We start from the raw sequence: 27,703 nt of genomic DNA, 5'->3' as shown, positions 1-27,703 counted from the left end.
GGAGGGTGAACACCTGTCTAATCAGCTTAGACCAGGAGAAAGCCTTTGACAGGATATCGCACACGTACCTGATGGACGTGCTCTCCAAAATGGGGTTCGGGGAGGGCATCCGAAATTGGGTCAAACTGCTCTACACAGACATCAGTAGTGCAGTTCAAATCAACGGGTGGGAAACTCAAAGCTTTCCAATCAGATCTGGAGTCAGGCAAGGCTGTCCTCTGTCGTCTGTCTTGTTTGTGTGTTGTATCGAGCCCTTTGCCGAGTCCATCAGGAAGGACGCGGGCATCAGAGGGGTGACGATCCCAGGCAGCGGAGGCGCCCAGGTCAAAACCTCGCTGTACATGGACGACGTCGCCGTCTTTTGCTCGGACACGCAGTCGGTCCGCAGATTGCTCGCAATCTGCGACCAGTTTGAACTGGCCTCGGGAGCAAAGGTCAACCGCACCAAAAGCGAGGCCATGCTCTTTGGTCACTGGACCGACCGAGCCTCCATCCCCTTCACCGTCAAGCCAGATTTCCTGAAGGTGCTGGGAATATGGTTCGGAGCGGACGGGGCGTGCGCCAAAAACTGGGACGAGCGCATTGCCAAGGTCAGACAGAAACTGTCATTTTGGGAGCAGCGCTCCCTTTCCATCACAGGCAAGAACCTGGTCATCAGGAGCGAGGTGCTCTCGGTGTTGTTGTACGTGGCGCAGGTCTGGCCCATCTCACGATGCAGCGCCGCGGCAGTCACCCGAGCCGTCTTCCACTTTGTCTGGAGATCCAAAATGGACCGTGTCCGCAGAGACACGATGTACAAATCTCTGGACAGTGGAGGAAAGGACGTTCCGAACGTGGCCCTCATCCTGATGGCCACCTTTGTGTGCGGCTGCATCAAGCTATGCACAGCCCCCCAGTACGCAAACACCAAGTGTCACTACGTGCTGAGGTTCTACCTGTCCCCTTTGTTGAGAAGGATGGGTCTGGCCACGCTGCCGCGAAACGCCCCCACCAGTTGGACCATGCCTGTCCACCTGTCCTTTGTGGAAAAGTTCTTCAAAAGAAACCCCTTTGACCACAAGGCCATCAAACAGTGGTCAGCACGTAAGGTCCTGGACACCCTACGAAAGAAGGAGACGGTGGACCCTGTCGGGTGGTTCCCTGAGCGGACTGTCGAACTTGTTTGGCAGAACGTCTCATCGCCAAAGCTTACACACAAGCACCAAGACGTAGCTTGGTTGGCGGTGAGGGGGGCCCTACCCGTCAGAGTGTTCATGCACAGCCGACGCCTCAGCAGCACGGCACGGTGCCCCCGGGCCGGCTGCGGGGCGGACGAGACTGTCACCCACCTCCTTCAGGATTGCGCCTTTGCGACGCAGGTCTGGAAAGAGATGCAGTGGTTGCTGTCGAGGTTCATCCCAAGCAGCTCCGTAACACAGGACTCTGTGCTCTACGGGCTATTCCCAGGGACACACACCGAGACAGACATCACCTGCTGCTGGAGGGCCATCAACTCGGTCAAAGACGCCCTTTGGTCTTGCCGAAACTTGCTGGTCTTCCAGAACAAGGAGATGACCACGTCCGCATGTTGCAGACTGGCGCAATCCAAGATCCAGGAATACGTGCTGAGGGACGCACTGAAAATTGGTGCAGTCGCCGCAAAGGCACGGTGGGGTAGGGCCACAGTCTAAAACCCTTCCGCCACGGAAAACCCGGGGGCAGAAATCAGCACCAAACTCCCTCGGGCTGTATTTGTATTTGAAATTTACACTTTGTGTACATAGAGCACCAAACCTGTAAACATCAATGTAGTGCCATGTACAATGTAAGGTGTGTTATGAAATGCAAGTTTGAAAGGAAAAAATGTAAATGTACCATCACCCATTCCGGGCTCTGTAATGTAACACATGAAATGTAATTTGTGTAAATGTACCACAATGCACCCTGTTTATTGTACTGAATCGCAGTTGAACAGAAAAACGAGAAATGTAACGAACGAAACTGCCGTCGGCACCCAGATGTATTGTATGGGATTGCTGACCGCAGCGAAATGTAATGAAATGCCATCGAATGTACTGTACAGATTCCTTTTTATGAATAAAGTATATTTTGAAATAAAAAAAAAAAAAAAAAAAAACCTGTTGATTGGGCATTCATATGCAAATCGACTGACTGCAGAAACTCGTTTTTCCAGTTTTGCTGGCTCTGGCCTTTGGCTTGAGCCAGGCGCCAATTGGAGAGAGGAGACAAAATCTGCATGTCGACTAACGATTCGACGGGCCCTTGGGCCTGTCAGGGGGCGGACACGGAGGTCCGCCCGTGCCCCGGACTGGGGCAACGAGAGAATGAAGGCTTCGGCCAAAACTCACAGCGAAAGGAGGAACCTGCAACCCGGATGGCGGCCAACCGAGCGGCGAACCAGGGAGTCCAAAACACCATCCGAGTGACGGTAAAGAAAGTGGAAGGACAGACAATGATCAACCGGGACCTTTTCGTGAAGAAACTCCTGCTGGGAACATGTGGCATGAAACTCGCCGACATCTTTGCCTTGCAGGACCACCCGAAGAGAGGTTACTTCGATGTGACCTTCAGAACCGTCACCCTCTGCCTAAAGTTCCTGAAGGGTTTGAAGGAGGCGAGTGAACCGGTGCGCTCAGTGATAACTTGGGAGCCGCTGTTCACCCTCCCGTCGCAGCGAAGACGCACTATCACAGTGCAAATGTTCGACCCCCACATCCCCGTCATCGATGTGCTGACTTTCCTCAACAGGTTTGTCGATGTGGCAGGAAGCAGCAGTGACGTGAAAGACGTGAGAGACGGGTACGGAATATGGACCAGCAAGCGCCAGATCCAGGCCACCTTGAGGGTGGACGCCAGCGGAACCATCCTGCACCCACCCTCCTGCTTTTCCATCGGAGGAAGCCGGGGCTACATGGTGTACGCTGGCCAACCCAACGTGTGCCGCACCTGCGGGAAGGCAGGCCATGTGGCGGCAAGCTGCAAGACGGTCATCTGCCGAAACTGCAAGAACGAGGGCCACCAGGCAAAAGACTGCAAGGAGACCAAGTGCTGCAACCTCTGTGGTCTGGCGGGGCACCTTTACAAAAACTGCCCCAAACGCAATCGCAGCTATGCGCAGGCAGCAAAGAACTTTGCACCAGAGGAGGAGGAAGCTGACGAACACAACGCTCCAGAGGAGAGCCACACCCTCCCCCCGACCAGGAACTCGGGACAAGACGGCGAGGAAGAGAAGACTGCTACCGCGAGCTGCGAGCCACCAGCAGCCAGCAGCGAACCTCGCCCCCAGAGCACCGAACCCAGAGACGAGATGACATCAGACGAGGAAGCGGAATGGCAGATAGTCGGGAAAAGGCGCAAGGCCAAGAGGCGACCACCAAGCTCGGCAGAAACCAGCGACGGCAGCTTGTCTGATGAGGAAAAGTGCCACCGCCTGAAGAAGAGGCAATGCGCCATCCCACGGAAAAACAGGAGCAGGAAAGCGACCAACACAGCCCTGCCCCAGGAACCAGAGAGCAACAAAGGTCCCAGCGCACACGAGCTCCGGGAAACCGGGAGCGAAGGAGCAACCAACGCAGACCAGCCCCGGGACAACGGGAGCAGCGAAGTGCCCAGCACACCCCACCTCCGGAACACCGGGAGCGACGCAGCGGTCGACGCACAACAGCTCGACACCGCCGCGACTGACGAAAAGGGGGAACCACCAACACCAGGCGAGGACACTGCAGAGAACATTGAGGACTTAATCGCAGAACTGCAGCAGTCCCCTGGTCAAAACATCCCGACAGCAGAGGACGATGATGACCACGCCACCCCAGGTGCAGTAAATGTGGAATTTGATGTAAACAGTAATAACTTAGACATGCTGGAAATCGCCATTGTGGAATATAGGGGAACTGAAAACGGTTCACCTGAAATTGAAGATGTATCTGAACTGCAATGTATGTAAATGTAAAACATAGCGTAAAAATGGATTTAAAAATTGCTAGTATTAACGTGCGTAGCGTGAAATCGACTACGCGATGTGTTTCCACCTTGGGGTACCTCGCCAAGGTCAAAGCGGACCTGCTGTTCTTGCAGGAGTGCGGCCTGCCGCACTTCAGCAGTTACCGGCAGTGGTCACGATGGTGGACCCATGGACCATCCATTTGGTCAGGGGGCAACGACAGCCGAGCTTCCGGCTTAGGCATTCTGCTGCGGGGAGGCCACTTCACCATCACCGAAGTTAAGGAGTTGGTGGGCGGCCGCCTCCTCGTAGCAGATGTAATGTACAAAAACTCCCCTCTCAGGTTAATTAATGTTTATGCTCCAGCGGTGAAGAACGAGAGGCTGGCCCTCTTCCAGCAGCTCCCACTGTTACTGGCAACGTCCAGACCGGTCATTCTGGGTGGTGACTTCAACTGCATCATCGATGCGGCTGGACGATCCAGCAGAGCCGACAGCAAACTGGACGCCACGTCCAAACTCCTGATGGATGCGGTAAAAGATGCCAAGCTGTGCGACGTCTTCAGCAACCCTGCAGACGGAGCACCGCGCAGATACACCTGGTCGAGACCAGACGGGTCCGTCCGTTCCAGAATTGACTTCCTGTTTGTGTCCCACACGCTCAAGGTCAGATCCACCGACGTCACGCCGGTGTTCTTCTCTGACCACTGCCTCCTACTGGCTGACTGCCACATGCAGGACAACCAGAAAGTTGGCAGAGGGATATGGAAGCTGAAAGTGAAACTGTTGACTCGGGAAAACATTGAGGAACTCAAGAGGGATTACAAAGGTTGGAGAACCGTAAAACCCCTCTGCGATTCCCCGATGCACTGGTGGGAAACAATCAAGACGAACATCAAGAGGTTCTTCATCCTCAAAGGTGTTCAGGAGGCGAGAGGGAGACAGAGGGAATTATCCCGACTCCAGACAAATATGCAAAACCTGCTCCTGCTGCAGTCGATGGGGGTCGATGTCGCGGAGGAACTCGAAGAGGTGAAGGGCCAGCAAGGCTCGCTCTTTGCCTCGGAGTCCTCCAAGATCATCTTCCGATCCAGAGTCCGCTCCGTCGAGCAGGATGAGACGTGTTCGCGTTTCTTCTTCCAAAAGGTACACAGGGGGAGCTCTGTGATCACTAGCCTAAAGGAAGAAGACGGTTCTGTGACGTCTTCGCAGCCTGACATGCAGAGGATCAGCGAATCTTTCTATGCCAGGCTGTACGAAGTCAAACCCACAGACCGCGCGGCCTCCCAGTCTTTCCTGTCGTCTATTTCGGATGTCTTAGACGACGGCAAGCGAGAGAGTCTGGACCACCCGCTAACTCTGGACGAGCTGACAAAGGCCGTCCGGTCCTTCGAGACGAATAAAACTCCCGGAAGCGATGGCTTACCGGTCGAGTTGTACTCGGCTCTGTGGGACTGGATAGGCCCGGACCTGCTGGAAGTGTACGGAGGTATGCTTCTGGCCGGCAGCATGTCAGAATCGATGAGGAAAGGCATCATCACCCTCATCTACAAGCAGAAGGGGGAGAGGGAGGAAATCAAAAACTGGCGGCCCATTTCGCTGCTCAATGTGGACTACAAGATCCTGTCAAAGGTCATCGCCAACAGGGTCAAGTCTGCTCTTGAGCTGGTGATTCACCCGGACCAGACCTGCGCTGTCCCCGGCAGGAAGATCTCTGATAGCCTCGCGCTACTCAGAGATACGATCGCCTACGTGCGGGACAGGAGGGTGAACACCTGTCTAATCAGCTTAGACCAGGAGAAAGCCTTTGACAGGATATCGCACACGTACCTGATGGACGTGCTCTCCAAAATGGGGTTCGGGGAGGGCATCCGAAATTGGGTCAAACTGCTCTACACAGACATCAGTAGTGCAGTTCTAATCAACGGGTGGGAAACTCAAAGCTTTCCAATCAGATCTGGAGTCAGGCAAGGCTGTCCTCTGTCGTCTGTCTTGTTTGTGTGTTGTATCGAGCCCTTTGCCGAGTCCATCAGGAAGGACGCGGGCATCAGAGGGGTGACGATCCCAGGCAGCGGAGGCGCCCAGGTCAAAACCTCGCTGTACATGGACGACGTCGCCGTCTTTTGCTCGGACACGCAGTCGGTCCGCAGATTGCTCGCAATCTGCGACCAGTTTGAACTGGCCTCGGGAGCAAAGGTCAACCGCACCAAAAGCGAGGCCATGCTCTTTGGTCACTGGACCGACCGAGCCTCCATTCCCTTCACCGTCAAGCCAGATTTCCTGAAGGTGCTGGGAATATGGTTCGGAGCGGACGGGGCGTGCGCCAAAAACTGGGACGAGCGCATTGCCAAGGTCAGACAGAAACTGTCATTTTGGGAGCAGCGCTCCCTTTCCATCACAGGCAAGAACCTGGTCATCAGGAGCGAGGTGCTCTCGGTGTTGTTGTACGTGGCGCAGGTCTGGCCCATCTCACGATGCAGCGCCGCGGCAGTCACCCGAGCCGTCTTCCACTTTGTCTGGAGATCCAAAATGGACCGTGTCCGCAGAGACACGATGTACAAATCTCTGGACAGTGGAGGAAAGGACGTTCCGAACGTGGCCCTCATCCTGATGGCCACCTTTGTGTGCGGCTGCATCAAGCTATGCACAGCCCCCCAGTACGCAAACACCAAGTGTCACTACGTGCTGAGGTTCTACCTGTCCCCATTGTTGAGAAGGATGGGTCTGGCCACGCTGCCGCGAAACGCCCCCACCAGTTGGACCATGCCTGTCCACCTGTCCTTTGTGGAAAAGTTCTTCAAAAGAAACCCCTTTGACCACAAGGCCATCAAACAGTGGTCAGCACGTAAGGTCCTGGACACCCTACGAAAGAAGGAGACGGTGGACCCTGTCGGGTGGTTCCCTGAGCGGACTGTCGAACTTGTTTGGCAGAACGTCTCATCGCCAAAGCTTACACACAAGCACCAAGACGTAGCTTGGTTGGCGGTGAGGGGGGCCCTACCCGTCAGAGTGTTCATGCACAGCCGACGCCTCAGCAGCACGGCACGGTGCCCCCGGGCCGGCTGCGGGGCGGACGAGACTGTCACCCACCTCCTTCAGGATTGCGCCTTTGCGACGCAGGTCTGGAAAGAGATGCAGTGGTTGCTGTCGAGGTTCATCCCAAGCAGCTCCGTAACACAGGACTCTGTGCTCTACGGGCTGTTCCCAGGGACACACACCGAGACAGACATCACCTGCTGCTGGAGGGCCATCAACTCGGTCAAAGACGCCCTTTGGTCCTGCCGAAACTTGCTGGTCTTCCAGAACAAGGAGATGACCACGTCCGCATGTTGCAGACTGGCGCAATCCAAGATCCAGGAATACGTGCTGAGGGACGCACTGAAAATTGGTGCAGTCGCCGCAAAGGCACGGTGGGGTAGGGCCACAGTCTAAAACCCTTCCGCCACGGAAAACCCGGGGGCAGAAATCAGCACCAAACTCCCTCGGGCTGTATTTGTATTTGAAATTTACACTTTGTGTACATAGAGCACCAAACCTGTAAACATCAATGTAGTGCCATGTACAATGTAAGGTGTGTTATGAAATGCAAGTTTGAAAAGAAAAAAATGTAAATGTACCATCACCCATTCCGGGCTCTGTAATGTAACACATGGAAAGTAATTTGTGTAAATGTACCACAATGTACCCTGTTTATTGTACTGAATCGCAGTTGAACAGAAAAACGAGAAATGTAACGAACGAAACTGCCGTCGGCACCCAGATGTATTGTATGGGATTGCTGACCGCAGCGAAATGTAATGAAATGCCATCGAATGTACTGTACAGATTCTTTTTTATGAATAAAGTATATTTTGAAATAAAAAAAAAAAAAAAAAAAAATCTGTTCTTATCAGTTTAATATCTGATACGTCCCCTATCTGGGGACCAAATATTAAATTGATTTTTGGAACAGGGAGATGGAACAGGGGCTTGCTCCGTCCACTCCACGCATCGACCTGGTATTGCAGTGTTTCCAGGAACGGTGCAGCTTCCCCTCTTTGGGGCGGGAAGTCTTAAAAGACAAAAATAGATGATGATGTTGTATTTGTAGTTGTTGTATGATGACGATTCCGGCGTTGGCACGTGCTATTTTTCCAGGGCGGGGCTTTGCTAGGTTTCCCGCTCTGCGGCTGGGCCCTCGACGTCGACGTCGACGTCGTTGTTGTTGTTGTTGTTGTTGTTGTTGTTGTTGTTGTTGTTGTTGTTGTTGTTGTTGTTGTTGTTGTTGTTGTTGTTGTTGTTGTTGTTGTTGTTGTTGTTTTTGATGATGATGATGATGATGATTTCTGCATTGGCACGTGCTATTTTTCAGGGTGGGGCTTTGCTACGTTTCCCGCTCTGCGGCTGGGCCCTCGACGTCGACGATGCCGCCTGTTGGATTTCTGCGAAGGTGCAGTCCTGGCTTCAACTGCTTTCTCGCTCGAAGCCTTCCGTTGGCCCTTTGCAACTACACTCGGTCAGCCACGGCCAGACCTACGGGGGAGACGGGCGCCGAAGAGGAATTGTTCATTTGCCGCAGTTTTACAGGCTATCGCTTCTCGGCCTTTTGGCTAAGATCAAGTGGAGTACCTGTTGATTGGGCATTCATATGCAAATCGACTGACTGCAGAAACTCGTTTTTCCAGTTTTGCTGGCTCTGGCCTTTGGCTTGAGCCAGGCGCCAATTGGAGAGAGGAGACAAAATCTGCATGTCGACTAACGATTCGACGGGCCCTTGGGCCTGTCAGGGGGCGGACACGGAGGTCCGCCCGTGCCCCGGACTGGGGCAACGAGAGAATGAAGGCTTCGGCCAAAACTCACAGCGAAAGGAGGAACCTGCAACCCGGATGGCGGCCAACCGAGCGGCGAACCAGGGAGTCCAAAACACCATCCGAGTGACGGTAAAGAAAGTGGAAGGACAGACAATGATCAACCGGGAACTTTTCGTGAAGAAACTCCTGCTGGGAACATGTGGCATGAAACTCGCCGACATCTTTGCCTTGCAGGACCACCCGAAGAGAGGTTACTTCGATGTGACCTTCAGAACCGTCACCCTCTGCCTGAAGTTCCTGAAGGGTTTGAAGGAGGCGAGTGAACCGGTGCGCTCAGTGATAACTTGGGAGCCGCTGTTCACCCTCCCGTCGCAGCGAAGACGCACTATCACAGTGCAAATGTTCGACCCCCACATCCCCGTCATCGATGTGCTGACTTTCCTCAACAGGTTTGTCGATGTGGCAGGAAGCAGCAGTGACGTGAAAGACGTGAGAGACGGGTACGGAATATGGACCAGCAAGCGCCAGATCCAGGCCACCTTGAGGGTGGACGCCAGCGGAACCATCCTGCACCCACCCTCCTGCTTTTCCATCGGAGGAAGCCGGGGCTACATGGTGTACGCTGGCCAACCCAACGTGTGCCGCACCTGCGGGAAGGCAGGCCATGTGGCGGCAAGCTGCAAGACGGTCATCTGCCGAAACTGCAAGAACGAGGGCCACCAGGCAAAAGACTGCAAGGAGACCAAGTGCTGCAACCTCTGTGGTCTGGCGGGGCACCTTTACAAAAACTGCCCCAAACGCAATCGCAGCTATGCGCAGGCAGCAAAGAACTTTGCACCAGAGGAGGAGGAAGCTGACGAACACAACGCTCCAGAGGAGAGCCACACCCTCCCCCCGACCATGAACTCGGGACAAGACGGCGAGGAAGAGAAGACTGCTACCACGAGCTGCGAGCCACCAGCAGCCAGCAGCGAACCTCGCCCCCAGAGCACCGAACCCAGAGACGAGATGACATCAGACGAGGAAGCGGAATGGCAGATAGTCGGGAAAAGGCGCAAGGCCAAGAGGCGACCACCAAGCTCGGCAGAAACCAGCGACGGCAGCTTGTCTGATGAGGAAAAGTGCCACCGCCTGAAGAAGAGGCAATGCGCCATCCCACGGAAAAACAGGAGCAGGAAAGCGACCAACACAGCCCTGCCCCAGGAACCAGAGAGCAACAAAGGTCCCAGCGCACACGAGCTCCGGGAAACCGGGAGCGAAGGAGCAACCAACGCAGACCAGCCCCGGGACAACGGGAGCAGCGAAGTGCCCAGCACACCCCACCTCCGGAACACCGGGAGCGACGCAGCGGTCGACGCACAACAGCTCGACACCGCCGCGACTGACGAAAAGGGGGAACCACCAACACCAGGCGAGGACACTGCAGAGAACATTGAGGACTTAATCGCAGAACTGCAGCAGTCCCCTGGTCAAAACATCCCCACAGCAGAGGACGATGATGACCACGCCACCCCAGGTGCAGTAAATGTGGAATTTGATGTAAACAGTAATAACTTAGACATGCTGGAAATCGCCATTGTGGAATATAGGGGAACTGAAAACGGTTCACCTGAAATTGAAGATGTATCTGAACTGCAATGTATGTAAATGTAAAACATAGCGTAAAAATGGATTTAAAAATTGCTAGTATTAACGTGCGTAGCGTGAAATCGACCACGCGATGTGTTTCCACCTTGGGGTACCTCGCCAAGGTCAAAGCGGACCTGCTGTTCTTGCAGGAGTGCGGCCTGCCGCACTTCAGCAGTTACCGGCAGTGGTCACGATGGTGGACCCATGGACCATCCATTTGGTCAGGGGGCAACGACAGCCGAGCTTCCGGCTTAGGCATTCTGCTGCGGGGAGGCCACTTCACCATCACCGAAGTTAAGGAGTTGGTGGGCGGCCGCCTCCTCGTAGCAGATGTAATGTACAAAAACTCCCCTCTCAGGTTAATTAATGTTTATGCTCCAGCGGTGAAGAACGAGAGGCTGGCCCTCTTCCAGCAGCTCCCACTGTTACTGGCAACGTCCAGACCGGTCATTCTGGGTGGTGACTTCAACTGCATCATCGATGCGGCTGGACGATCCAGCAGAGCCGACAGCAAACTGGACGCCACGTCCAAACTCCTGATGGATGCGGTAAAAGATGCCAAGCTGTGCGACGTCTTCAGCAACCCTGCAGACGGAGCACCGCGCAGATACACCTGGTCGAGACCAGACGGGTCCGTCCGTTCCAGAATTGACTTCCTGTTTGTGTCCCACACGCTCAAGGTCAGATCCACCGACGTCACGCCGGTGTTCTTCTCTGACCACTGCCTCCTACTGGCTGACTGCCACATGCAGGACAACCAGAAAGTTGGCAGAGGGATATGGAAGCTGAACGTGAAACTGTTGACTCGGGAAAACATTGAGGAACTCAAGAGGGATTACAAAGGTTGGAGAACCGTAAAACCCCTCTGCGATTCCCCGATGCACTGGTGGGAAACAATCAAGACGAACATCAAGAGGTTCTTCATCCTCAAAGGTGTTCAGGAGGCGAGAGGGAGACAGAGGGAATTATCCCGACTCCAGACAAATATGCAAAACCTGCTCCTGCTGCAGTCGATGGGGGTCGATGTCGCGGAGGAACTCGAAGAGGTGAAGGGCCAGCAAGGCTCGCTCTTTGCCTCGGAGTCCTCCAAGATCATCTTCCGATCCAGAGTCCGCTCCGTCGAGCAGGATGAGACGTGTTCGCGTTTCTTCTTCCAAAAGGTACACAGGGGGAGCTCTGTGATCACTAGCCTAAAGGAAGAAGACGGTTCTGTGACGTCTTCGCAGCCTGACATGCAGAGGATCAGCGAATCTTTCTATGCCAGGCTGTACGAAGTCAAACCCACAGACCGCGCGGCCTCCCAGTCTTTCCTGTCGTCTATTTCGGATGTCTTAGACGACGGCAAGCGAGAGAGTCTGGACCACCCGCTAACTCTGGACGAGCTGACAAAGGCCGTCCGGTCCTTCGAGACGAATAAAACTCCCGGAAGCGATGGCTTACCGGTCGAGTTGTACTCGGCTCTGTGGGACTGGATAGGCCCGGACCTGCTGGAAGTGTACGGAGGTATGCTTCTGGCCGGCAGCATGTCAGAATCGATGAGGAAAGGCATCATCACCCTCATCTACAAGCAGAAGGGGGAGAGGGAGGAAATCAAAAACTGGCGGCCCATTTCGCTGCTCAATGTGGACTACAAGATCCTGTCAAAGGTCATCGCCAACAGGGTCAAGTCTGCTCTTGAGCTGGTGATTCACCCGGACCAGACCTGCGCTGTCCCCGGCAGGAAGATCTCTGATAGCCTCGCGCTACTCAGAGATACGATCGCCTACGTGCGGGACAGGAGGGTGAACACCTGTCTAATCAGCTTAGACCAGGAGAAAGCCTTTGACAGGATATCGCACACGTACCTGATGGACGTGCTCTCCAAAATGGGGTTCGGGGAGGGCATCCGAAATTGGGTCAAACTGCTCTACACAGACATCAGTAGTGCAGTTCTAATCAACGGGTGGGAAACTCAAAGCTTTCCAATCAGATCTGGAGTCAGGCAAGGCTGTCCTCTGTCGTCTGTCTTGTTTGTGTGTTGTATCGAGCCCTTTGCCGAGTCCATCAGGAAGGACGCGGGCATCAGAGGGGTGACGATCCCAGGCAGCGGAGGCGCCCAGGTCAAAACCTCGCTGTACATGGACGACGTCGCCGTCTTTTGCTCGGACACGCAGTCGGTCCGCAGATTGCTCGCAATCTGCGACCAGTTTGAACTGGCCTCGGGAGCAAAGGTCAACCGCACCAAAAGCGAGGCCATGCTCTTTGGTCACTGGACCGACCGAGCCTCCATTCCCTTCACCGTCAAGCCAGATTTCCTGAAGGTGCTGGGAATATGGTTCGGAGCGGACGGGGCGTGCGCCAAAAACTGGGACGAGCGCATTGCCAAGGTCAGACAGAAACTGTCATTTTGGGAGCAGCGCTCCCTTTCCATCACAGGCAAGAACCTGGTCATCAGGAGCGAGGTGCTCTCGGTGTTGTTGTACGTGGCGCAGGTCTGGCCCATCTCACGATGCAGCGCCGCGGCAGTCACCCGAGCCGTCTTCCACTTTGTCTGGAGATCCAAAATGGACCGTGTCCGCAGAGACACGATGTACAAATCTCTGGACAGTGGAGGAAAGGACGTTCCGAACGTGGCCCTCATCCTGATGGCCACCTTTGTGTGCGGCTGCATCAAGCTATGCACAGCCCCCCAGTACGCAAACACCAAGTGTCACTACGTGCTGAGGTTCTACCTGTCCCCTTTGTTGAGAAGGATGGGTCTGGCCACGCTGCCGCGAAACGCCCCCACCAGTTGGACCATGCCTGTCCACCTGTCCTTTGTGGAAAAGTTCTTCAAAAGAAACCCCTTTGACCACAAGGCCATCAAACAGTGGTCAGCACGTAAGGTCCTGGACACCCTACGAAAGAAGGAGACGGTGGACCCTGTCGGGTGGTTCCCTGAGCGGACTGTCGAACTTGTTTGGCAGAACGTCTCATCGCCAAAGCTTACACACAAGCACCAAGACGTAGCTTGGTTGGCGGTGAGGGGGGCCCTACCCGTCAGAGTGTTCATGCACAGCCGACGCCTCAGCAGCACGGCACGGTGCCCCCGGGCCGGCTGCGGGGCGGACGAGACTGTCACCCACCTCCTTCAGGATTGCGCCTTTGCGACGCAGGTCTGGAAAGAGATGCAGTGGTTGCTGTCGAGGTTCATCCCAAGCAGCTCCGTAACACAGGACTCTGTGCTCTACGGGCTGTTCCCAGGGACACACACCGAGACAGACATCACCTGCTGCTGGAGGGCCATCAACTCGGTCAAAGACGCCCTTTGGTCTTGCCGAAACTTGCTGGTCTTCCAGAACAAGGAGATGACCACGTCCGCATGTTGCAGACTGGCGCAATCCAAGATCCAGGAATACGTGCTGAGGGACGCACTGAAAATTGGTGCAGTCGCCGCAAAGGCACGGTGGGGTAGGGCCACAGTCTAAAACCCTTCCGCCACGGAAAACCCGGGGGCAGAAATCAGCACCAAACTCCCTCGGGCTGTATTTGTATTTGAAATTTACACTTTGTGTACATAGAGCACCAAACCTGTAAACATCAATGTAGTGCCATGTACAATGTAAGGTGTGTTATGAAATGCAAGTTTGAAAGGAAAAAATGTAAATGTACCATCACCCATTCAGGGCTCTGTAATGTAACACATGAAATGTAATTTGTGTAAATGTACCACAATGCACCCTGTTTATTGTACTGAATCGCAGTTGAACAGAAAAACGAGAAATGTAACGAACGAAACTGCCGTCGGCACCCAGATGTATTGTATGGGATTGCTGACCGCAGCGAAATGTAATGAAATGCCATCGAATGTACTGTACAGATTCTTTTTTATGAATAAAGTATATTTTGAAATAAAAAAAAAAAAAAAAAAAAAAAAAAAAAAATCTGTTCTTATCAGTTTAATATCTGATACGTCCCCTATCTGGGGACCAAATATTAAATTGATTTTTGGAACAGGGAGATGGAACAGGGGCTTGCTCCGTCCACTCCACGCATCGACCTGGTATTGCAGTGTTTCCAGGAACGGTGCAGCTTCCCCTCTTTGGGGCGGGAAGTCTTAAAAGACAAAAATAGATGATGATGTTGTATTTGTAGTTGTTGTATGATGACGATTCCGGCGTTGGCACGTGCTATTTTTCCAGGGCGGGGCTTTGCTAGGTTTCCCGCTCTGCGGCTGGGCCCTCGACGTCGACGTCGACGTCGTTGTTGTTGTTGTTGTTGTTGTTGTTGTTGTTGTTGTTGTTGTTGTTGTTGTTGTTGTTGTTGTTGTTGTTGTTGTTGTTGTTGTTGTTGTTGTTGTTTTTGATGATGATGATGATGATGATTTCTGCATTGGCACGTGCTATTTTTCAGGGTGGGGCTTTGCTACGTTTCCCGCTCTGCGGCTGGGCCCTCGACGTCGACGATGCCGCCTGTTGGATTTCTGCGAAGGTGCAGTCCTGGCTTCAACTGCTTTCTCGCTCGAAGCCTTCCGTTGGCCCTTTGCAACTACACTCGGTCAGCCACGGCCAGACCTACGGGGGAGACGGGCGCCGAAGAGGAATTGTTCATTTGCCGCAGTTTTACAGGCTATCGCTTCTCGGCCTTTTGGCTAAGATCAAGTGGAGTACCTGTTGATTGGGCATTCATATGCAAATCGACTGACTGCAGAAACTCGTTTTTCCAGTTTTGCTGGCTCTGGCCTTTGGCTTGAGCCAGGCGCCAATTGGAGAGAGGAGACAAAATCTGCATGTCGACTAACGATTCGACGGGCCCTTGGGCCTGTCAGGGGGCGGACACGGAGGTCCGCCCGTGCCCCGGACTGGGGCAACGAGAGAATGAAGGCTTCGGCCAAAACTCACAGCGAAAGGAGGAACCTGCAACCCGGATGGCGGCCAACCGAGCGGCGAACCAGGGAGTCCAAAACACCATCCGAGTGACGGTAAAGAAAGTGGAAGGACAGACAATGATCAACCGGGAACTTTTCGTGAAGAAACTCCTGCTGGGAACATGTGGCATGAAACTCGCCGACATCTTTGCCTTGCAGGACCACCCGAAGAGAGGTTACTTCGATGTGACCTTCAGAACCGTCACCCTCTGCCTGAAGTTCCTGAAGGGTTTGAAGGAGGCGAGTGAACCGGTGCGCTCAGTGATAACTTGGGAGCCGCTGTTCACCCTCCCGTCGCAGCGAAGACGCACTATCACAGTGCAAATGTTCGACCCCCACATCCCCGTCATCGATGTGCTGACTTTCCTCAACAGGTTTGTCGATGTGGCAGGAAGCAGCAGTGACGTGAAAGACGTGAGAGACGGGTACGGAATATGGACCAGCAAGCGCCAGATCCAGGCCACCTTGAGGGTGGACGCCAGCGGAACCATCCTGCACCCACCCTCCTGCTTTTCCATCGGAGGAAGCCGGGGCTACATGGTGTACGCTGGCCAACCCAACGTGTGCCGCACCTGCGGGAAGGCAGGCCATGTGGCGGCAAGCTGCAAGACGGTCATCTGCCGAAACTGCAAGAACGAGGGCCACCAGGCAAAAGACTGCAAGGAGACCAAGTGCTGCAACCTCTGTGGTCTGGCGGGGCACCTTTACAAAAACTGCCCCAAACGCAATCGCAGCTATGCGCAGGCAGCAAAGAACTTTGCACCAGAGGAGGAGGAAGCTGACGAACACAACGCTCCAGAGGAGAGCCACACCCTCCCCCCGACCATGAACTCGGGACAAGACGGCGAGGAAGAGAAGACTGCTACCACGAGCTGCGAGCCACCAGCAGCCAGCAGCGAACCTCGCCCCCAGAGCACCGAACCCAGAGACGAGATGACATCAGACGAGGAAGCGGAATGGCAGATAGTCGGGAAAAGGCGCAAGGCCAAGAGGCGACCACCAAGCTCGGCAGAAACCAGCGACGGCAGCTTGTCTGATGAGGAAAAGTGCCACCGCCTGAAGAAGAGGCAATGCGCCATCCCACGGAAAAACAGGAGCAGGAAAGCGACCAACACAGCCCTGCCCCAGGAACCAGAGAGCAACAAAGGTCCCAGCGCACACGAGCTCCGGGAAACCGGGAGCGAAGGAGCAACCAACGCAGACCAGCCCCGGGACAACGGGAGCAGCGAAGTGCCCAGCACACCCCACCTCCGGAACACCGGGAGCGACGCAGCGGTCGACGCACAACAGCTCGACACCGCCGCGACTGACGAAAAGGGGGAACCACCAACACCAGGCGAGGACACTGCAGAGAACATTGAGGACTTAATCGCAGAACTGCAGCAGTCCCCTGGTCAAAACATCCCCACAGCAGAGGACGATGATGACCACGCCACCCCAGGTGCAGTAAATGTGGAATTTGATGTAAACAGTAATAACTTAGACATGCTGGAAATCGCCATTGTGGAATATAGGGGAACTGAAAACGGTTCACCTGAAATTGAAGATGTATCTGAACTGCAATGTATGTAAATGTAAAACATAGCGTAAAAATGGATTTAAAAATTGCTAGTATTAACGTGCGTAGCGTGAAATCGACCACGCGATGTGTTTCCACCTTGGGGTACCTCGCCAAGGTCAAAGCGGACCTGCTGTTCTTGCAGGAGTGCGGCCTGCCGCACTTCAGCAGTTACCGGCAGTGGTCACGATGGTGGACCCATGGACCATCCATTTGGTCAGGGGGCAACGACAGCCGAGCTTCCGGCTTAGGCATTCTGCTGCGGGGAGGCCACTTCACCATCACCGAAGTTAAGGAGTTGGTGGGCGGCCGCCTCCTCGTAGCAGATGTAATGTACAAAAACTCCCCTCTCAGGTTAATTAATGTTTATGCTCCAGCGGTGAAGAACGAGAGGCTGGCCCTCTTCCAGCAGCTCCCACTGTTACTGGCAACGTCCAGACCGGTCATTCTGGGTGGTGACTTCAACTGCATCATCGATGCGGCTGGACGATCCAGCAGAGCCGACAGCAAACTGGACGCCACGTCCAAACTCCTGATGGATGCGGTAAAAGATGCCAAGCTGTGCGACGTCTTCAGCAACCCTGCAGACGGAGCACCGCGCAGATACACCTGGTCGAGACCAGACGGGTCCGTCCGTTCCAGAATTGACTTCCTGTTTGTGTCCCACACGCTCAAGGTCAGATCCACCGACGTCACGCCGGTGTTCTTCTCTGACCACTGCCTCCTACTGGCTGACTGCCACATGCAGGACAACCAGAAAGTTGGCAGAGGGATATGGAAGCTGAACGTGAAACTGTTGACTCGGGAAAACATTGAGGAACTCAAGAGGGATTACAAAGGTTGGAGAACCGTAAAACCCCTCTGCGATTCCCCGATGCACTGGTGGGAAACAATCAAGACGAACATCAAGAGGTTCTTCATCCTCAAAGGTGTTCAGGAGGCGAGAGGGAGACAGAGGGAATTATCCCGACTCCAGACAAATATGCAAAACCTGCTCCTGCTGCAGTCGATGGGGGTCGATGTCGCGGAGGAACTCGAAGAGGTGAAGGGCCAGCAAGGCTCGCTCTTTGCCTCGGAGTCCTCCAAGATCATCTTCCGATCCAGAGTCCGCTCCGTCGAGCAGGATGAGACGTGTTCGCGTTTCTTCTTCCAAAAGGTACACAGGGGGAGCTCTGTGATCACTAGCCTAAAGGAAGAAGACGGTTCTGTGACGTCTTCGCAGCCTGACATGCAGAGGATCAGCGAATCTTTCTATGCCAGGCTGTACGAAGTCAAACCCACAGACCGCGCGGCCTCCCAGTCTTTCCTGTCGTCTATTTCGGATGTCTTAGACGACGGCAAGCGAGAGAGTCTGGACCACCCGCTAACTCTGGACGAGCTGACAAAGGCCGTCCGGTCCTTCGAGACGAATAAAACTCCCGGAAGCGATGGCTTACCGGTCGAGTTGTACTCGGCTCTGTGGGACTGGATAGGCCCGGACCTGCTGGAAGTGTACGGAGGTATGCTTCTGGCCGGCAGCATGTCAGAATCGATGAGGAAAGGCATCATCACCCTCATCTACAAGCAGAAGGGGGAGAGGGAGGAAATCAAAAACTGGCGGCCCATTTCGCTGCTCAATGTGGACTACAAGATCCTGTCAAAGGTCATCGCCAACAGGGTCAAGTCTGCTCTTGAGCTGGTGATTCACCCGGACCAGACCTGCGCTGTCCCCGGCAGGAAGATCTCTGATAGCCTCGCGCTACTCAGAGATACGATCGCCTACGTGCGGGACAGGAGGGTGAACACCTGTCTAATCAGCTTAGACCAGGAGAAAGCCTTTGACAGGATATCGCACACGTACCTGATGGACGTGCTCTCCAAAATGGGGTTCGGGGAGGGCATCCGAAATTGGGTCAAACTGCTCTACACAGACATCAGTAGTGCAGTTCTAATCAACGGGTGGGAAACTCAAAGCTTTCCAATCAGATCTGGAGTCAGGCAAGGCTGTCCTCTGTCGTCTGTCTTGTTTGTGTGTTGTATCGAGCCCTTTGCCGAGTCCATCAGGAAGGACGCGGGCATCAGAGGGGTGACGATCCCAGGCAGCGGAGGCGCCCAGGTCAAAACCTCGCTGTACATGGACGACGTCGCCGTCTTTTGCTCGGACACGCAGTCGGTCCGCAGATTGCTCGCAATCTGCGACCAGTTTGAACTGGCCTCGGGAGCAAAGGTCAACCGCACCAAAAGCGAGGCCATGCTCTTTGGTCACTGGACCGACCGAGCCTCCATTCCCTTCACCGTCAAGCCAGATTTCCTGAAGGTGCTGGGAATATGGTTCGGAGCGGACGGGGCGTGCGCCAAAAACTGGGACGAGCGCATTGCCAAGGTCAGACAGAAACTGTCATTTTGGGAGCAGCGCTCCCTTTCCATCACAGGCAAGAACCTGGTCATCAGGAGCGAGGTGCTCTCGGTGTTGTTGTACGTGGCGCAGGTCTGGCCCATCTCACGATGCAGCGCCGCGGCAGTCACCCGAGCCGTCTTCCACTTTGTCTGGAGATCCAAAATGGACCGTGTCCGCAGAGACACGATGTACAAATCTCTGGACAGTGGAGGAAAGGACGTTCCGAACGTGGCCCTCATCCTGATGGCCACCTTTGTGTGCGGCTGCATCAAGCTATGCACAGCCCCCCAGTACGCAAACACCAAGTGTCACTACGTGCTGAGGTTCTACCTGTCCCCTTTGTTGAGAAGGATGGGTCTGGCCACGCTGCCGCGAAACGCCCCCACCAGTTGGACCATGCCTGTCCACCTGTCCTTTGTGGAAAAGTTCTTCAAAAGAAACCCCTTTGACCACAAGGCCATCAAACAGTGGTCAGCACGTAAGGTCCTGGACACCCTACGAAAGAAGGAGACGGTGGACCCTGTCGGGTGGTTCCCTGAGCGGACTGTCGAACTTGTTTGGCAGAACGTCTCATCGCCAAAGCTTACACACAAGCACCAAGACGTAGCTTGGTTGGCGGTGAGGGGGGCCCTACCCGTCAGAGTGTTCATGCACAGCCGACGCCTCAGCAGCACGGCACGGTGCCCCCGGGCCGGCTGCGGGGCGGACGAGACTGTCACCCACCTCCTTCAGGATTGCGCCTTTGCGACGCAGGTCTGGAAAGAGATGCAGTGGTTGCTGTCGAGGTTCATCCCAAGCAGCTCCGTAACACAGGACTCTGTGCTCTACGGGCTGTTCCCAGGGACACACACCGAGACAGACATCACCTGCTGCTGGAGGGCCATCAACTCGGTCAAAGACGCCCTTTGGTCTTGCCGAAACTTGCTGGTCTTCCAGAACAAGGAGATGACCACGTCCGCATGTTGCAGACTGGCGCAATCCAAGATCCAGGAATACGTGCTGAGGGACGCACTGAAAATTGGTGCAGTCGCCGCAAAGGCACGGTGGGGTAGGGCCACAGTCTAAAACCCTTCCGCCACGGAAAACCCGGGGGCAGAAATCAGCACCAAACTCCCTCGGGCTGTATTTGTATTTGAAATTTACACTTTGTGTACATAGAGCACCAAACCTGTAAACATCAATGTAGTGCCATGTACAATGTAAGGTGTGTTATGAAATGCAAGTTTGAAAGGAAAAAATGTAAATGTACCATCACCCATTCCGGGCTCTGTAATGTAACACATGAAATGTAATTTGTGTAAATGTACCACAATGCACCCTGTTTATTGTACTGAATCGCAGTTGAACAGAAAAACGAGAAATGTAACGAACGAAACTGCCGTCGGCACCCAGATGTATTGTATGGGATTGCTGACCGCAGCGAAATGTAATGAAATGCCATCGAATGTACTGTACAGATTCTTTTTTATGAATAAAGTATATTTTGAAATAAAAAAAAAAAAAAAAATCTGTTCTTATCAGTTTAATATCTGATACGTCCCCTATCTGGGGACCAAATATTAAATTGATTTTTGGAACAGGGAGATGGAACAGGGGCTTGCTCCGTCCACTCCACGCATCGACCTGGTATTGCAGTGTTTCCAGGAACGGTGCAGCTTCCCCTCTTTGGGGCGGGAAGTCTTAAAAGACAAAAATAGATGATGATGTTGTATTTGTAGTTGTTGTATGATGACGATTCCGGCGTTGGCACGTGCTATTTTTCCAGGGCGGGGCTTTGCTAGGTTTCCCGCTCTGCGGCTGGGCCCTCGACGTCGACGTCGACGTCGTTGTTGTTGTTGTTGTTGTTGTTGTTGTTGTTGTTGTTGTTGTTGTTGTTGTTGTTGTTGTTGTTGTTGTTGTTGTTGTTGTTGTTGTTGTTGTTTTGTTGTTGTTGTTGTTGTTGTTGTTGTTTTTGATGATGATGATGATGATGATTTCTGCATTGGCACGTGCTATTTTTCAGGGTGGGGCTTTGCTACGTTTCCCGCTCTGCGGCTGGGCCCTCGACGTCGACGATGCCGCCTGTTGGATTTCTGCGAAGGTGCAGTCCTGGCTTCAACTGCTTTCTCGCTCGAAGCCTTCCGTTGGCCCTTTGCAACTACACTCGGTCAGCCACGGCCAGACCTACGGGGGAGACGGGCGCCGAAGAGGAATTGTTCATTTGCCGCAGTTTTACAGGCTATCGCTTCTCGGCCTTTTGGCTAAGATCAAGTGGAGTACCTGTTGATTGGGCATTCATATGCAAATCGACTGACTGCAGAAACTCGTTTTTCCAGTTTTGCTGGCTCTGGCCTTTGGCTTGAGCCAGGCGCCAATTGGAGAGAGGAGACAAAATCTGCATGTTGACTAACGATTCGACGGGCCCTTGGGCCTGTCAGGGGGCGGACACGGAGGTCCGCCCGTGCCCCGGACTGGGGCAACGAGAGAATGAAGGCTTCGGCCAAAACTCACAGCGAAAGGAGGAACCTGCAACCCGGATGGCGGCCAACCGAGCGGCGAACCAGGGAGTCCAAAACACCATCCGAGTGACGGTAAAGAAAGTGGAAGGACAGACAATGATCAACCGGGACCTTTTCGTGAAGAAACTCCTGCTGGGAACATGTGGCATGAAACTCGCCGACATCTTTGCCTTGCAGGACCACCCGAAGAGAGGTTACTTCGATGTGACCTTCAGAACCGTCACCCTCTGCCTGAAGTTCCTGAAGGGTTTGAAGGAGGCGAGTGAACCGGTGCGCTCAGTGATAACTTGGGAGCCGCTGTTCACCCTCCCGTCGCAGCGAAGACGCACTATCACAGTGCAAATGTTCGACCCCCACATCCCCGTCATCGATGTGCTGACTTTCCTCAACAGGTTTGTCGATGTGGCAGGAAGCAGCAGTGACGTGAAAGACGTGAGAGACGGGTACGGAATATGGACCAGCAAGCGCCAGATCCAGGCCACCTTGAGGGTGGACGCCAGCGGAACCATCCTGCACCCACCCTCCTGCTTTTCCATCGGAGGAAGCCGGGGCTACATGGTGTACGCTGGCCAACCCAACGTGTGCCGCACCTGCGGGAAGGCAGGCCATGTGGCGGCAAGCTGCAAGACGGTCATCTGCCGAAACTGCAAGAACGAGGGCCACCAGGCAAAAGACTGCAAGGAGACCAAGTGCTGCAACCTCTGTGGTCTGGCGGGGCACCTTTACAAAAACTGCCCCAAACGCAATCGCAGCTATGCGCAGGCAGCAAAGAACTTTGCACCAGAGGAGGAGGAAGCTGACGAACACAACGCTCCAGAGGAGAGCCACACCCTCCCCCCGACCATGAACTCGGGACAAGACGGCGAGGAAGAGAAGACTGCTACCACGAGCTGCGAGCCACCAGCAGCCAGCAGCGAACCTCGCCCCCAGAGCACCGAACCCAGAGACGAGATGACATCAGACGAGGAAGCGGAATGGCAGATAGTCGGGAAAAGGCGCAAGGCCAAGAGGCGACCACCAAGCTCGGCAGAAACCAGCGACGGCAGCTTGTCTGATGAGGAAAAGTGCCACCGCCTGAAGAAGAGGCAATGCGCCATCCCACGGAAAAACAGGAGCAGGAAAGCGACCAACACAGCCCTGCCCCAGGAACCAGAGAGCAACAAAGGTCCCAGCGCACACGAGCTCCGGGAAACCGGGAGCGAAGGAGCAACCAACGCAGACCAGCCCCGGGACAACGGGAGCAGCGAAGTGCCCAGCACACCCCACCTCCGGAACACCGGGAGCGACGCAGCGGTCGACGCACAACAGCTCGACACCGCCGCGACCGACGAAAAGGGGGAACCACCAACACCAGGCGAGGACACTGCAGAGAACATTGAGGACTTAATCGCAGAACTGCAGCAGTCCCCTGGTCAAAACATCCCCACAGCAGAGGACGATGATGACCACGCCACCCCAGGTGCAGTAAATGTGGAATTTGATGTAAACAGTAATAACTTAGACATGCTGGAAATCGCCATTGTGGAATATAGGGGAACTGAAAACGGTTCACCTGAAATTGAAGATGTATCTGAACTGCAATGTATGTAAATGTAAAACATAGCGTAAAAATGGATTTAAAAATTGCTAGTATTAACGTGCGTAGCGTGAAATCGACTACGCGATGTGTTTCCACCTTGGGGTACCTCGCCAAGGTCAAAGCGGACCTGCTGTTCTTGCAGGAGTGCGGCCTGCCGCACTTCAGCAGTTACCGGCAGTGGTCACGATGGTGGACCCATGGACCATCCATTTGGTCAGGGGGCAACGACAGCCGAGCTTCCGGCTTAGGCATTCTGCTGCGGGGAGGCCACTTCACCATCACCGAAGTTAAGGAGTTGGTGGGCGGCCGCCTCCTCGTAGCAGATGTAATGTACAAAAACTCCCCTCTCAGGTTAATTAATGTTTATGCTCCAGCGGTGAAGAACGAGAGGCTGGCCCTCTTCCAGCAGCTCCCACTGTTACTGGCAACGTCCAGACCGGTCATTCTGGGTGGTGACTTCAACTGCATCATCGATGCGGCTGGACGATCCAGCAGAGCCGACAGCAAACTGGACGCCACGTCCAAACTCCTGATGGATGCGGTAAAAGATGCCAAGCTGTGCGACGTCTTCAGCAACCCTGCAGACGGAGCACTGCGCAGATACACCTGGTCGAGACCAGACGGGTCCGTCCGTTCCAGAATTGACTTCCTGTTTGTGTCCCACACGCTCAAGGTCAGATCCACCGACGTCACGCCGGTGTTCTTCTCTGACCACTGCCTCCTACTGGCTGACTGCCACATGCAGGACAACCAGAAAGTTGGCAGAGGGATATGGAAGCTGAACGTGAAACTGTTGACTCGGGAAAACATTGAGGAACTCAAGAGGGATTACAAAGGTTGGAGAACCGTAAAACCCCTCTGCGATTCCCCGATGCACTGGTGGGAAACAATCAAGACGAACATCAAGAGGTTCTTCATCCTCAAAGGTGTTCAGGAGGCGAGAGGGAGACAGAGGGAATTATCCCGACTCCAGACAAATATGCAAAACCTGCTCCTGCTGCAGTCGATGGGGGTCGATGTCGCGGAGGAACTCGAAGAGGTGAAGGGCCAGCAAGGCTCGCTCTTTGCCTCGGAGTCCTCCAAGATCATCTTCCGATCCAGAGTCCGCTCCGTCGAGCAGGATGAGACGTGTTCGCGTTTCTTCTTCCAAAAGGTACACAGGGGGAGCTCTGTGATCACTAGCCTAAAGGAAGAAGACGGTTCTGTGACGTCTTCGCAGCCTGACATGCAGAGGATCAGCGAATCTTTCTATGCCAGGCTGTACGAAGTCAAACCCACAGACCGCGCGGCCTCCCAGTCTTTCCTGTCGTCTATTTCGGATGTCTTAGACGACGGCAAGCGAGAGAGTCTGGACCACCCGCTAACTCTGGACGAGCTGACAAAGGCCGTCCGGTCCTTCGAGACGAATAAAACTCCCGGAAGCGATGGCTTACCGGTCGAGTTGTACTCGGCTCTGTGGGACTGGATAGGCCCGGACCTGCTGGAAGTGTACGGAGGTATGCTTCTGGCCGGCAGCATGTCAGAATCGATGAGGAAAGGCATCATCACCCTCATCTACAAGCAGAAGGGGGAGAGGGAGGAAATCAAAAACTGGCGGCCCATTTCGCTGCTCAATGTGGACTACAAGATCCTGTCAAAGGTCATCGCCAACAGGGTCAAGTCTGCTCTTGAGCTGGTGATTCACCCGGACCAGACCTGCGCTGTCCCCGGCAGGAAGATCTCTGACAGCCTCGCGCTACTCAGAGATACGATCGCCTACGTGCGGGACAGGAGGGTGAACACCTGTCTAATCAGCTTAGACCAGGAGAAAGCCTTTGACAGGATATCGCACACGTACCTGATGGACGTGCTCTCCAAAATGGGGTTCGGGGAGGGCATCCGAAATTGGGTCAAACTGCTCTACACAGACATCAGTAGTGCAGTTCTAATCAACGGGTGGGAAACTCAAAGCTTTCCAATCAGATCTGGAGTCAGGCAAGGCTGTCCTCTGTCGTCTGTCTTGTTTGTGTGTTGTATCGAGCCCTTTGCCGAGTCCATCAGGAAGGACGCGGGCATCAGAGGGGTGACGATCCCAGGCAGCGGAGGCGCCCAGGTCAAAACCTCGCTGTACATGGACGACGTCGCCGTTTTTTGCTCGGACACGCAGTCGGTCCGCAGATTGCTCGCAATCTGCGACCAGTTTGAACTGGCCTCGGGAGCAAAGGTCAACCGCACCAAAAGCGAGGCCATGCTCTTTGGTCACTGGACCGACCGAGCCTCCATTCCCTTCACCGTCAAGCCAGATTTCCTGAAGGTGCTGGGAATATGGTTCGGAGCGGACGGGGCGTGCGCCAAAAACTGGGACGAGCGCATTGCCAAGGTCAGACAGAAACTGTCATTTTGGGAGCAGCGCTCCCTTTCCATCACAGGCAAGAACCTGGTCATCAGGAGCGAGGTGCTCTCGGTGTTGTTGTACGTGGCGCAGGTCTGGCCCATCTCACGATGCAGCGCCGCGGCAGTCACCCGAGCCGTCTTCCACTTTGTCTGGAGATCCAAAATGGACCGTGTCCGCAGAGACACGATGTACAAATCTCTGGACAGTGGAGGAAAGGACGTTCCGAACGTGGCCCTCATCCTGATGGCCACCTTTGTGTGCGGCTGCATCAAGCTATGCACAGCCCCCCAGTACGCAAACACCAAGTGTCACTACGTGCTGAGGTTCTACCTGTCCCCTTTGTTGAGAAGGATGGGTCTGGCCACGCTGCCGCGAAACGCCCCCACCAGTTGGACCATGCCTGTCCACCTGTCCTTTGTGGAAAAGTTCTTCAAAAGAAACCCCTTTGACCACAAGGCCATCAAACAGTGGTCAGCACGTAAGGTCCTGGACACCCTACGAAAGAAGGAGACGGTGGACCCTGTCGGGTGGTTCCCTGAGCGGACTGTCGAACTTGTTTGGCAGAACGTCTCATCGCCAAAGCTTACACACAAGCACCAAGACGTAGCTTGGTTGGCGGTGAGGGGGGCCCTACCCGTCAGAGTGTTCATGCACAGCCGACGCCTCAGCAGCACGGCACGGTGCCCCCGGGCCGGCTGCGGGGCGGACGAGACTGTCACCCACCTCCTTCAGGATTGCGCCTTTGCGACGCAGGTCTGGAAAGAGATGCAGTGGTTGCTGTCGAGGTTCATCCCAAGCAGCTCCGTAACACAGGACTCTGTGCTCTACGGGCTGTTCCCAGGGACACACACCGAGACAGACATCACCTGCTGCTGGAGGGCCATCAACTCGGTCAAAGACGCCCTTTGGTCTTGCCGAAACTTGCTGGTCTTCCAGAACAAGGAGATGACCACGTCCGCATGTTGCAGACTGGCGCAATCCAAGATCCAGGAATACGTGCTGAGGGACGCACTGAAAATTGGTGCAGTCGCCGCAAAGGCACGGTGGGGTAGGGCCACAGTCTAAAACCCTTCCGCCACGGAAAACCCGGGGGCAGAAATCAGCACCAAACTCCCTCGGGCTGTATTTGTATTTGAAATTTACACTTTGTGTACATAGAGCACCAAATCTGTAAACATCAATGTAGTGCCATGTACAATGTAAGGTGTGTTATGAAATGCAAGTTTGAAAAGAAAAAAAAAAAATGTAAATGTACCATCACCCATTCCGGGCTCTGTAATGTAACACATGAAATGTAATTTGTGTAAATGTACCACAATGTACCCTGTTTATTGTACTGAATCGCAGTTGAACAGAAAAACGAGAAATGTAACGAACGAAACTGCCGTCGGCACCCAGATGTATTGTATGGGATTGCTGACCGCAGCGAAATGTAATGAAATGCCATCGAATGTACTGTACAGATTCTTTTTTATGAATAAAGTATATTTTGAAATAAAAAAAAAAAAAATCTGTTCTTATCAGTTTAATATCTGATACGTCCCCTATCTGGGGACCAAATATTAAATTGATTTTTGGAACAGGGAGATGGAACAGGGGCTTGCTCCGTCCACTCCACGCATCGACCTGGTATTGCAGTGTTTCCAGGAACGGTGCAGCTTCCCCTCTTTGGGGCGGGAAGTCTTAAAAGACAAAAATAGATGATGATGTTGTATTTGTAGTTGTTGTATGATGACGATTCCGGCGTTGGCACGTGCTATTTTTCCAGGGCGGGGCTTTGCTAGGTTTCCCGCTCTGCGGCTGGGCCCTCGACGTCGACGTCGACGTCGTTGTTGTTGTTGTTGTTGTTGTTGTTGTTGTTGTTGTTGTTGTTGTTGTTGTTGTTGTTGTTGTTGTTGTTGTTGTTGTTGTTGTTGTTGTTGTTGTTGTTGTTGTTGTTGTTGTTGTTGTTGTTGTTGTTGTTGTTGTTGTTGTTTTTGATGATGATGATGATGATGATTTCTGCATTGGCACGTGCTATTTTTCAGGGTGGGGCTTTGCTACGTTTCCCGCTCTGCGGCTGGGCCCTCGA

The 27,703-nt window shown here is 54.0% G+C and overlaps 1 non-coding gene and 6 pseudogenes across 1 annotated transcript; all 7 read left to right on the top strand.

Moving 5' to 3' along the window:
- The first annotated feature begins 7,767 nt into the window (after positions 1 to 7,767).
- Positions 7,768 to 7,974, top strand: LOC139230769 (U2 spliceosomal RNA; annotated as a pseudogene).
- A 537-nt stretch (positions 7,975 to 8,511) lies between these two features.
- On the top strand, positions 8,512 to 8,651 carry LOC139230723 (U2 spliceosomal RNA; annotated as a pseudogene).
- Positions 8,652 to 14,199: 5,548 nt separating this feature from the next.
- On the top strand, positions 14,200 to 14,416 carry LOC139230775 (U2 spliceosomal RNA; annotated as a pseudogene).
- A 534-nt stretch (positions 14,417 to 14,950) lies between these two features.
- LOC139230722 (U2 spliceosomal RNA) lies at positions 14,951 to 15,090 on the top strand (annotated as a pseudogene).
- A 5,548-nt stretch (positions 15,091 to 20,638) lies between these two features.
- Positions 20,639 to 20,841, top strand: LOC139230766 (U2 spliceosomal RNA; annotated as a pseudogene).
- Positions 20,842 to 21,401: 560 nt separating this feature from the next.
- On the top strand, positions 21,402 to 21,541 carry LOC139230726 (U2 spliceosomal RNA; annotated as a pseudogene).
- Positions 21,542 to 27,095: 5,554 nt separating this feature from the next.
- LOC139230764 (U2 spliceosomal RNA) lies at positions 27,096 to 27,295 on the top strand. The gene has a single exon (XR_011587989.1). It is a non-coding gene; the product is annotated as a U2 spliceosomal RNA (small nuclear RNA).
- Positions 27,296 to 27,703: the final 408 nt, after the last annotated feature.

Source organism: Pristiophorus japonicus, chromosome 19 (genome assembly GCF_044704955.1).
Source record: "Pristiophorus japonicus isolate sPriJap1 chromosome 19, sPriJap1.hap1, whole genome shotgun sequence".
In the NCBI taxonomy this organism is placed as follows: domain Eukaryota; kingdom Metazoa; phylum Chordata; class Chondrichthyes; family Pristiophoridae; genus Pristiophorus; species Pristiophorus japonicus.
The sequence above is the reverse complement of the archived record's forward strand: the minus strand, read 5'-3'. Positions and strand labels throughout refer to the sequence as shown.